Below are 12,995 nucleotides of genomic sequence, written 5' to 3' on the forward strand. Positions count from 1 at the left end.
GTACTACCGTTGTAGTAGCCACGGTAGTACCGCTATGGAGTGGTAGTAAAAAATTACATCCGCTCCAATTCTGCGCTAGTACCGCTGCAGCCTTTTGAGAACACCAAAACTACCACAACTTCTGCAAACGGACTCTAAATTCGATGAAACCACGTTTGTTGGAAAGCTAGAGACAAGGGATAACACAATCTTGATAGAAATAGCAATAATAAGGAAATTAGAAAAGTCCCAAGAGAAAATGGTGATAACCCTTCCTCGAATAAGACCGGTAAAAACTACAACACCGAAAACGCAATAGAAGAGGCATATGAAATCCGTTTTCGAAGTACTAGAGCTTGTCACGGAGATAACCACAAGCTCCAAAACCTCAAAAGACAAATCAAATAAGAATCAAGAAAGATGATTCAAGGATGCAATGGTTTAAGCTCTCAACGAATGATATGGTCAAGGTACTCACTTGAGAGCCCCCCTTGATAGTACGACTATCGATCCTATAACCTGATCTCCAAACTATCACCATGAGACCGGTAAAATATAAAACCTATCAAGGGCAAACCTTTGCCTTGCATGAAGTCCACTTGAGATAGATGATGACAATCTTGACTCCCTCAAGTTGGACCACCTTTCTTGATTGCGTTCGCTCGATGAAGACTAGTTGTGCCCCCATACTCCACTATGGGTAAGCCACTCTTTGGCACATCTTCACAAGTCCATTGATAACATAATGGACGGCAAGCTACAAGCATGATTTCTTCGTGATGATCCACTTGAACTTGCACAACACAACCTTGATTTGATGTCATCCTCCATGGGTTGAGTGCTATCTTCTTCTTGACGCAAGCCCATGAACACATACCTAACCCCACATAGAACTCTCACATAGACCATGGGTTAGTACACAAAGCACAATGGACAATGCTTACCATACTATGGGATCACTTGATCCCTCTCGGTATATCTTCTACGCTTCGTGAGTTGATCAACTTGATTCACTCTTGACTTAGTCTTGATCAACCTTGAATCTTTCGAACTCTCTTCATTTGGATGATGTCTTGAAGGTAAACCTGAATAATCACACAATCTTCTTCTTCAAGACATGCTTGCAATAAGCTCAACACTAACATAACCAATCTTTGGATAATTCCTTAATAGCACCTTGGTCAACTCATAAACTCCTTGAAACCAACACATGGACTTCAAGAAGAGCCTATGGAAAAATCCTTCAAATATAACTCAATGAAACCATTAGTCCATAGAGAGTGTCATCAATTACCAAAACCACACATGAGTGCTATTGAAAATATGTCGTATCCTAAAGATATCAAAGGTATAAGAAGTTTCCTTGGTCATGCTGGTTTCTATAGGAGGTTTATTAAAGACTTCTCTAAAATTTATAGGCCTCTGAATAATCTCCTGCAAAAAGATGTTCCTTTTGTTTTTGATGATGATTGTGTAGAAGCATTTGAAATACTTAAGAAAGCCTTGATTTCTATACCTATTGTTCAACCACCTGATTGGAATTTATGCTTTGAAATTATGTGCGATGCTAGTGATTATGCTGTAGGTCCTGTTCTAGAACAAAGAGTTGATAAGAAATTAAATGTTATCCAATATGCTAGTAAAACTCTAGACAATGCCTAGAGGAATTATGCTACTACTGAAAAAGAATTTTTAGCAGTTGTATTTGCTTGTGATAAGTTCAGACCTTATATTCTTGATTCCAAAGTAACTGTTCACACTGATCATGCTGCTATTAAATATCTTATGGAAAAGAAAGATGCTAAACCTAGACTTATTAGATGGGTTCTCTTGCTACAAGAATTTTATTTGCATATTATTGATAGAAAGGGAGCTGAGAACCCCGTTGCAGACAACTTGTCTAGGTTAGAGAATGTTCTTGATGACCCACTACCTATTGATGATAGCTTTCCTGATGAACAATTGACTGTCATAAATGCTTCTCGTACTACTCCATGGTATGTCGATTATGCTAATTATATTGTTGCTAAATTTCTACCACCTAGTTTCACATACCAGCAAAAGAAAAAGTGTTTCTGTGATTTAAGACATTAATTTTGGGATGACCCATACCTTTATAAATGAGTAGATGGTGTTATTAGACGTCGTGTACCTGAGCATGAACAGGAACAAATCCTATGCGAGTGTCACTCCGAGGCATACCGAGGACACCACACTGGAGATAGAATTGCACATAAGGTATTGCAATCCGGTTTTTATTGTCCTACTCTTTTCAAAGATGCTTGTAAGTTTGTCTTGTCTTGTGATGAATGTCAAAGAATTGGTAATATTAGTAGACGTCAAGAAATGCCTATGAACTGTTCACTTGTTATTGAACCATTTGATGTTTGGGGCTTTGATTATATGGGACCTTTTCCTTCCTCCAATGGGTATAGACATATTTTAGTTTGTTGTTGGTTACGTTACTAAGTGGGTAGAAGCTATTCCAACTAGTAGTGCTGATCATAGCACTTCTATTAAGATGCTTAAAGAAGTTATTTTTCTGAGGTTTGGAGTCCCTTGATATTTAATGACTGATGGTGGTTCACATTTTATTCATGGTGCTTTTCGTAAAAATGCTTGCTAAGTACGATGTTAATCATAGAATTGCATCTCCATACCATCTCAGTCTAGTGGTCAAGTAGAATTGAGTAATAGAGAGATTAAATTGATCGTGCAAAAGACTGTTAATAGAGCTAGAAATAATTGGTCCAAGAAACTTGATGATTCATTATGGGCATATAGATCTGCATATAAAATCCTATGGGCATGTCTCCGCATAAAATGGTTTATGGGAAAGCATGTCACATACCTCTCGAACTAGAATATAAGGAATATTGGGCCATTAAAGAGCTCAATTATAATTTCAAACTTGCCGGTGAGAAGAGGCTATTTGACATTAGCTCACTTCATGAATGGAGAACCCAGGCCTATGAGAGTGCCAAATTGTTTAAAGAGAAAGTTCAAAGATGGCATGACAAAAGAATACAAAAGCGTGAGTTCAATGTAGGTGATTATGTTTTGCTATAAAACTCTCGTTTAAGATTTTTGCAGGAAAACCTCTCTCTGAATGGGAAGGTCCTTACAATATCGAGGAGGTCTATCATTCCGGTGCCATCAAAATCAACAACATCGAAGGCACAAATTCGAAGGTGGTGAACAGTCAAAGAATCAAACATTATATCTTAGGTAATCCCACAAATGTTGAAACCAATGTTATTGACACCGTAACACCGGAGGAGTACATAAGGGACACTTTCCAGAATGTTTCAGACTCCGAAAAGGAATAGGTATGTGGTACGGTAAGTGAACCGACTCGAAAACTGCTCAAATAGCTTTTTTTCTCTATTTTGGAATATTAAAAAAATTAGGAAATTAAAAGTAGTCTGAAAGAGACACAAGGCGTCCACGAGGGCGGAGGGCACATCCTACCCCTGGGCGCGCCCCTCCCTCATGGCCACCTTGTGTGCCCTCCGGACTCCGTTTTCTTGCACGATACTTCTTATGGTCGGTAAAAACTCATTATATAATCTCCCGAAGGTTTTGACCACAGTACCACGACAAAATCCTCTACTTTTGTTTCGAGCTGTTTTTCTAACAGATCTAGATCACCATGACATCTCCAAGCGCCCCTAAGGACAAGTTTTTCGAGAAGGTCATCAACCCTTACCTCGAGGAGGTGCTGCAACACCCTCAAACCATTGAGATGCGTTAGGGGGTGCTGCACCTCCGCGATGTTGAGGGACCGAGAAGGACCGGAAGCGTGGAGACAAGTCTCGAAGCAATGGAGCAACAAGTGTTCAAGTGCCAAGGGATGGTGGAACGCGGACTCAACGCCAATCACATGATGATTGCGGAGTTCACCAACAACCACAAGCTGGATGCCAAGAACATCGGGGAGGCCATCTTCAAGCTTCACGAGAAAATCAAGCACCTCTAGGCCAAGATCTATGACGTGCAAAACAAAAACTATGAGTATGAATATAGATTCAAGAGGATGAGTTTGGCTGCAGATTTGAGGATCCAGGAGACTCGTTCATCCTTCTATGATGGTGAGCCTATGCCTTGGAAGATGGACGACAAGCCTACATCATAAACAACTCCATCATCACCACCTCCGAAGAAAGAAACATAAATACATGGGTATGGGCACTCCCCTTCGCAACTGCCAAGCTTGGGGGAGGTGCCCCGGTATCATATCCTATCACCATCACACTTCTATCTTTATCGTTTTTCTTAGTTCGATCCTTTTGGTTATATCTTGATCTAGTAGAATAAAGTTTTAGTATGATCTAGCTTTGAGTTTTGTTTTGATCTCTATCTATGTAATCGAGTCCGTGTGCTATATACAATAAATAGTAGTTTTGAGTTGAGGGCCTTTGCTATCTTGCTATGATCTTGAGGGAATAAAAGAAAGAAGAAAAAGAAATAAAAATATCATATTGATCTTATGGAGAGTAATGACTTCACATATAAAGAGTATGATGAATAAAAGTTGTTGAGAGTTGACAAACATAGTTTTGGTCATCGTTGCAATTAATAGGAAGTAATAAAGAAAGAGAGGTATTCACATATAAATACACTATCTTGGACATCTTTTATGATTGTGAGAACTCATTAAAATATGACATGCTAAAAAGTTGATGTTGGACAAGGAAGACAACATAATGGGTTATGTTTTCTTATATCCAAAAAAGTAATATTGTCATGGGTCATCCAACATGTTGAGCTTGTCGTTCCCCCTCATGTTAACAAAATTCTTTGCACCAAGTAGAGATACTACTTGTGTTTCCAAACATCCCTAAACCCAGTTTTGCCATGAGAGTCCACCATACCTACCTATGGATTGAGTGAGATCCTTCAAGTAAGTTGTCATCGGTGCAAGCAATAAAAATTGCTCTCTAAATATGTATGATCTATTAGTGTGAAGAAAATAAGCTTTATACGAGCTTGTGATATGGAAGAAATAAAAGCGAAGGACTACATAATAAAGGTCCCTATCACAAGTGGCAATATAAAGTGACGTTCTTTTGCATTAAGATTTTGTGCATCCGACCATAAAAGCACATGACAACCTCTGCTTACCTCTGCGAAGGGCCTATCTTTTATTTTTATCTTCCACCCTCATACAAGAGTCATGGTGATCTTCACCTTTCCTTTTTACACTTTTATCCTTTGGTAAGCACTGTGTGTTGGAAAGATCCTGATATATATACACTCTTGGATGTAGGTTTTCATAAAGTATTATTGTTGACATTACTCTTGAGTTAAAAGGTTAGGAGGCGAAACTATAAGCCCCTATCTTTCTCTATGTCCGATTGAAACGTCATACCCATAAGTATCGCATGAGTGTTAGCAATTGTGAAAGACTAAATTATAGTTGAGTATGTGGACTTGCTGAAAAGCTCTTATATTGACTCTTTCCTATGTTATGATAAATTGCAATTTCCTCAATGAATGAGATCATAGTTTGTTAGTTTTCAATGAAGTTTCTGATTCATACATTGTGAATAGGTTGTTACTTAAGCATAAGAAATCATATGACAATATATATGTTGCTGTTCTAAAGAGGATTATGATGTCCTCATGTCCGTATTTTATTTTATCGACACCTCTATCTCTAAACATGTGGACATATTTTTCGATATTGGCTTTCGCTTGAGGACAAGCAAGGTCTAAGCTTGGGGGAGTTGATACGTCCATTTTGCATCATGCTTTTATATCGATATTTATTGCATTATGGGTTGTTACTACACATTATGCCACAATACTTATGCCTTTTCTCTCTTATTTTATATTACACAGAGAGGGAGAATGCCTGCAGCTGGAATTCTGGGCTGAAAAAGGAGCAAATATTAGAGACCAATTATGAACAACTCCAAAAGTCCGGAAACTCCATGAAAGTATATTTTGGAATATACTAAAAATATTGGGCAAAGAAAGCACCAGAGGGGGGCCACCCACCAGCCACGAGGGTGGAGGGCGTGCCCTACCCCCCTGGGCGCGCCCCCTGCCTCACGGGCCACCTGGCAGGCCCCTGACGTCCATCTTCTGCTATATGGTGTCTTTTGGCCTGGAAAAAATCACAAGGAAGCTTTTGGGACGAAGCACCGCCGTCTCGAGGCGGAACCTCGGCAGGACCAATCTAGGGCTCCGGTGGAGGTGTTCTGCCGGGGAAACATCCCTCCGGGAGGGGGAAATCATCGCCATCGTCATCACCATCGATCCTCTCATCTAGAGGGGGTCAATCTCCATTAACATCGTCACCAGCACCATCTCCTCTCAAACCCTAGTTCATCTCTTGTATCCGATCTTTGTCTCAAAACCTCAGATTGGTACATGTCGGTTGCTAGTAGTGTTGATTACTCCTTGTAGTTGATACTAGATGGTTTATTCGGTGGAAGATCATATGTTCAGATCCTTGATGCATACTAATACCCCTCTAATTATGAACATGAATATGATTTGTGAGTAGTTACATTTGTTCCTGAGGACATGGGAGAAGTCTTGTTATAAGTAATCATGTGAATTTGGTAGTCGTTCGATATTTTGATGAGATATATGTTGTCTCTCCTCTAGTGGTGTTATGTGAACGTAGACTACATGACACTTCACCATGATTTGGGCCTAGAGGAAGGCATTGGGAAGTAATAAGTAGATGATGGGTTGCTAGAGTGACAGAAGCTTAAACCCTAGTTTATGCGTTGCTTCGTAAGGGTCTGATTTGGATCCATATGTTTCATGCTATGGTTAGGTTTACCTTAATTCTTCTTTCATAGTGGCGGATGCTTGCGAGAGGGGTTATTCATAAGTGGGATGCTTGTCCAAGGAAGGGCAGTACCCAAGCACCGGTCCACCCACATATCAAATTATCAAAGTAACGAACGCAAATCATATGAGCTTGACAGTAATTCCCATGTGTCCTCGGGAGCGCTTTTCTTTATATAAGAGTTTGTCCGGGCTTGTACTTTGCTACAAAAAGGATTGGGCCACCTTGCTGCACTTTGTTTACACTTGTTACTTGTTACCCGTTACAAATTACCTTATCACAAAACTATCTGTTATCGATAATTTCAGTGCTTGCAGAGAATACCTTACTGAAATCCGCTTGTCATTTCCTTCTACTCCTCATTGGGTTCGACACTCTTACTTATCAAAAGGACTATGATAGATCCCCTATACTTGTGGGTCATCACCTGTCCTGTCCACAGAGTTAGGTATGATTGCACTGTTTGTTATCTTATCAATGCATAATGACTGCTTTGCCATTGTGGTGACCCCTTGACCTATAAAAGGAGGACCGAGGCAACATTAGAAAGGGTTCAGACCCTTGTACAGTCATACACGTGTAGCTGCCCTCGTCCCAAGGCAACCTTGCTGGGCTTGAGCGCTGCGTCTCCACTACAGTCCCGTCATCAATCCACCAAAGCAGGAGTAGGGTTTTACGCCTCATGGCGACCCGAACCTGGGTAAAAACTGCCTGAATCATCGCTGCCGGGCTGTTCTACGGCCTCCGCTCTTTGTGCAACGTGCCCCTCCCCCTTGCCAAACCACAAAGGGGCCGATGGCCCCATAGTTGATCATGTTGTGCAAAGACATAAGGGAGCCTGGTCTTGGTCAATAGACGGGGCCCAACAGACCCAGGATCAGAAGGAAGCCCTAAAGAGGAAGAGACGATATTCGTGCTCTCCAAGTCTGAGGGGGGCGGCGAAGCCGATCTCATCTACCCCAATGTAAACCTTAGACCTCTCTTGTCTATATAAAGGAAGGTCTAGGTCCTCATTCATCTATCACGTCTTAGATCTAAACTCTCGATAGACATCCCGTAAACCATTGTACTCCTCTGCACGAGGTATCCCCTCACCATGAATAACAAGAAGTAGGATGTAGGGTATTACTCTTCGGAGGCCCGAAACTAGGTAATTTGTGTGTGTGAACTCCATATTGGTACTTTCAATCTCAGCATGAACCCTACCAAGGGATCTGATGGTATTTTGCTCCGTTCGTTGGCGTGCCAGGCACGGGCGACATTGATCGGAGACCTAATCTTATGCGGAGAATCAAAAAAGGCTGGCAAGCTCCCTCCACACCAAATGCCTCACGATCGGCTCTTTTGAGCCGGTCGCTGATGCGATAGGGCAATTCCTTAACATCTCGCCCTCATACCTCATCGACCACATGTACGATTAGCAGGGGCAGGCCCTAGGGGTCCACGATCACCCTGACCACCTTGTGTGGCGATAAATTGTACGGGCTCCACAAAGTCGTAAGCCCGCTCTAAAGGCCTCCTTGAACATGATATTAACGATGGCAGATGCACGCCAAAACCAGAAACTCGCACGACGCATGATCTACATGGCAGAAAATGCAACCGATTTAAAGCTTGCGTGGTCCCAAGAAACGGTGACTTTCAATATCAGGGGTCACCCGAAGGACGTCGTCTTTCTAGTAAAGCACGCCCTCTTACTAGATCCAATCATGGGAGGCAACCACCTCTCTCGCGTCCCAATGGATGGACGTAGAATCCTCAATATTATCTTCAATAATACCCTAGAAAATATGAAGATCTCACTGTCCAGTTTGTGGTGATCAGGCGTGGGTTTTCACCTGGTGGTGCCGGGCCACCCAGTCTGCCCCTAGGGCAGATCGAGCTCGAGGTCATTTTCAGAGACGCGCACAATTACCAAAGCGAGGCCATCTAGTTCAAGATCGCTTCCTTCTAGAGCGGCTACCATGCGATTTTGGGCAAGCATGCATACGTAAAATTCATCGCTTTCCATCTTACGCCTATCTACAGCTGAAGATATCAGGCACGGACGACACAATTACTATACGAGGGAGCTCGAAAAAGGCCTATGCAGCTTAGGTGGCCAATGTAGAGCTCGCCGAGGCTGCCTGGGCCTCTGCCGAGATCGCCAAAATAAGAAAACAAATAGGGCCATTGAAGGCCGAGCTCCCACAGAAACCAAGTCCATGGCCTATGTTCCAGCCGGCCAAACAAACTAAAAAATTCCAGGTACACCTAGAAGATACCAGCAAGATGGTAGCCATCAGCGGAGGCCTCTCGGAGGGCCAGGAGGCAAAGCTCCTTGCCTTCCTCTGAGCCAACTAGGACATATTTTCCTGGAAACCCGCCGACATGCAGGGGTGCCAACCAGCAAAGCCGAACACTTCCTAAACCTCTACAAGGACGCGAGGCTAGTGAAACAATCCCTGTGCCACCTCACTACAGAGAAACAGATGGCGATATGAGAAGAAATAGTGTGCTTACTTGCGGCCAAGTTCATAAGAGAGGTCGCACACTCGGAATGGCTGGTGAACCTAGTAATGGTATTGAATAAAAACAACACATGGTACGCTGATACGTCTCCAATGTATCTAGAATTTATGAAGTATTCATGCCATGTTTACAATAATTTTATATGGTTTTGGTATGATTTGCATGGAACTAACCCAGACTGACGCAGTTTTCAGCAGAACTACATGGTGTTGTTTTTTGTGCAGAAATGAAAGTTCTCCAAACACCGCGAGATTTTTTGTGGATTTTTTATGGACGAGAAGACTACCAATTCGCCAGAGCAGCACCTGGGGGGGTGCCCCGAGGGGGCACAACCCACCAGGACGCGCCTGGGCCCCCAGGCGCTCCCTGGTGGGTTGTGCCCACCTCGGTGGCCTCCCGCACCCCCTCTTTGCCCTATAAATTCCCAAATATTCCAAAAACCCTTAGGGAGACCCTAGATCGGAAGTTCTACCGCCGCAAGCCACTATAGCCACCGAAAACCAATCGGGAGCCTGTTCCGGCACCCTACTGGAGGGGGAGATCATCACCGGTGGCAATTTTCATCATCCCGACGGCCACCACGATGAGGAGGAAGTAGTCCACCCTCGGGGCTGAGGGTTTGTACCAGTAGCTATGTGTTTAATCTCTCTCTCCCGCGATCTCAAGATGTCACGATCTTGATATATGATGGGCTTTGTTAACATAGATGGATCATATGATGTTTCTACCCTCTCTATTCTTGTTGTGATGAATTGAGTCTTTACCCTTTGAAGTTTTTTCTTGGCGGACTGAATGTTCAGATCGAGAACACATGATATATGTCTTGCATATGAATACCCGTAGTGACAATGGGGTATTATTTTGATTCACTTGATATATGTTATGGCATCAACTTGCGGATTCCCGAGGTGACTTTGGGGTAATCTATGCGTGGGGGTTGATGCACATTTTTATTATCTTTTCTCTGATAGAAACTTTGGGGTCTCCTTGTAGTTCTTTGTGTGGATTGAGTATGATGAACCTGAAATTGTTTTTGATACATATCGTATAATTAACTCATGGGTACTCGAGGTGACATTGGGGTATCTAGGTGACATTAGAGTTGGTTGATATGTATCACATGGTGTTATTTAGTACAAACTCTTGATTAGATCGATCAGAAAGAATAGCTTGCTGTTATTTTGGTACGAACTCTAGGATAGATTGATCGGAAAGAATAGCTTTGAGGTGGTTTCGTACCCTACAAACAATTTCTATCTTTTATTCTCTGCTAATAGGAACTCGGGAGTGATTCTTTATTGCACTTTGAGGGATAATCATGTGATCCAACTATGTCAGCATTGTTGAGAGATTGCACTAGTGAAAGTATGCACCCTAGGCCTCATTCTCCATCATTGCAATATCGTTTCTGCCCCATTTTATTATTTACTACATTGCTGTTTTTTTATTGTTTGCACTACAAAAACTCATATCTACTATCCATATTACACTTTTATCACCATCTCTTCGCTGAACTAGTGCACCTATACAATTTGCCATTGTATTGGGTGTGTTAGGGACACAAGAGATTTCTTGTATTTGATTGCAGGGTTGCTTGAGAGAGACTATCTTCATCCCACGCCTCCCACAGATTGATAAATCTTAGGTCATCCACTTGAGGGAAAATTGCTACTATCCTACAAAACTCTGCGCTTGGAGGCCCAACATGTGTGTACAAGAATAAAGTTGCATAGTAGACATCATACGTGTGCGTCGACTACACCGACCTCAACAAACAATGTCTCAAGGACCCGTTTCTACTATCCAAGATCAATTAGATCATCGAATCCATGGCAAGACATGAGCGCCTGTCTTTTCTGGACGTGTACTATGGATATCACTAGATACAAATGAAAGAGTCTGAACAAGAGACAACCTCCTTCATCACACCCTACACACCCTATTGCTACAACACCATTCCTTTCGGCCTCAAGAACGCGGGGGTTACATATCAATAGACAATGCAGAAATGTTTCAACCATAGATCAAAGTAAACACAAAGTTCTAAATCAATGACATTGTGGTCAAATTCAAACAAGGCTGAAGCCTTCTCGGCGACCTCCAGCAGACCTTCGACAACCTTAGCAATTTCAGCATGAAGCTAAACCCCAAAAAATGCGTCTTCGGGGTCCCCCAGGACAGCTACTGGGGTTTCATCGTATCCTAGCGGGGAATAGAGGTGCGATAAGTCCAATTTATGTGATGATTTTACTAAGTATTTTGATCCTACATAGTAGGTGTTGTGGAATTTTACCACGTTCACGCACCTGTTTTTGTTGATAATCCCTCAGGTAACGTCTTTTGGACCATTATTATATAATGGAACAAATATTTAGAAATGGTAGTGGAATCACGTATTTAAAGTGATGATTACCTACCGTAGAAGAATTAAGCAAGAAGGCCAAAGAGGGAGTCACCAGCACACATCTAGGGAAAAAGACGACGTTCCATACGCTCGCGCCCGCCCATATCGGCGGTTGTATGGAGTGCCACCGCCACCACTAGATCAACTCCTTTCACCCTGTCAAATCGGATCGGGGATCAGATGCCCAAAAAGACCAGAAAATCATCTAGAAGGCAGCACCCTAGCTTCTAGAGTTCATTCGGAGGAAAGATTGGCAAGGAGAAGAAGGGGATATTCCTCACCGCGCATGGGGGAGATACAACATCACCGCCACTATCATCATCATCATCATCATCATCATCATCATCATCATCATCATCATCATCATCATCATCCACATCCTTATCATCTATAACATCAAGTACCCTACCAGATCATCTTGTGTACCATTTGAACCATTCATCCATGTATGCCATCAATTTTGTCATGATGACTGTTGTCCCCATGTTTGAGATACCCCAGTTCTCGGGGATGTGGATGAACCTTGGTACTGCAATGTTATTATGGATATGAGATACTCTATTGAATGCTTAGTTAATAAGTTTGTGAATGTTGTGAAGGGATCCCACTCAACATTTGTGCCTTATGGCCACGAAGTATATCATTGTCGTTGTAAAGGGCTAGGATGTGGAGGTAATTTGAGGTGACAGTAAAAAGACTATTGCTCCTATCCTTTGCAATAAACCAGGGAATAATGGAGAACCCTTAGAGAGGTTGTGTCCATGGGGTAATACTTAATTATCATGAGTCGTGACCCTCTAGGGAGATTATGATGGTAGTGTGGATGGCATGAAGTCGACCTTAGGTAGAACGTGTACTACACCCTGCACCACCCTGCCTAACCATCAACAGTGGCTCAAGTATCCATCCCATACAATGTCTAAGCATATGTGCGCTAGAAACATTCAAATGGGGATTCCGGACTCCCTAACAACGCCTTACTCCTCTGCTGTTTCATGAGTCACTCCAGTCATAGCCCCTTATCTACTTTTATGTTATTTACTTTAAAAGTTTGCTCCAATACTCATTTACAATTTATATCTGCCCTCACTTTAGTTTAAGTCTACAATCATCCGCAGACACAAAAATACATAATTCACTATAAGAGGCAAAAGTTTGATTCATGTGCTTCCTATGGGATCGATACTCTTACTTTGAAGAGGTTACAACTAAACCTTGTGCACTTGCAGGTCGTTAAGCTTTTTCTCGTGTCGTTGCCGGGGGCTGAGCACTTTTGGGCTTTGTCTTAATTTT

The sequence above is a fragment of the Triticum dicoccoides genome, chromosome 6B (genome assembly GCF_002162155.2).
Source record: "Triticum dicoccoides isolate Atlit2015 ecotype Zavitan chromosome 6B, WEW_v2.0, whole genome shotgun sequence".
In the NCBI taxonomy this organism is placed as follows: domain Eukaryota; kingdom Viridiplantae; phylum Streptophyta; class Magnoliopsida; order Poales; family Poaceae; genus Triticum; species Triticum dicoccoides.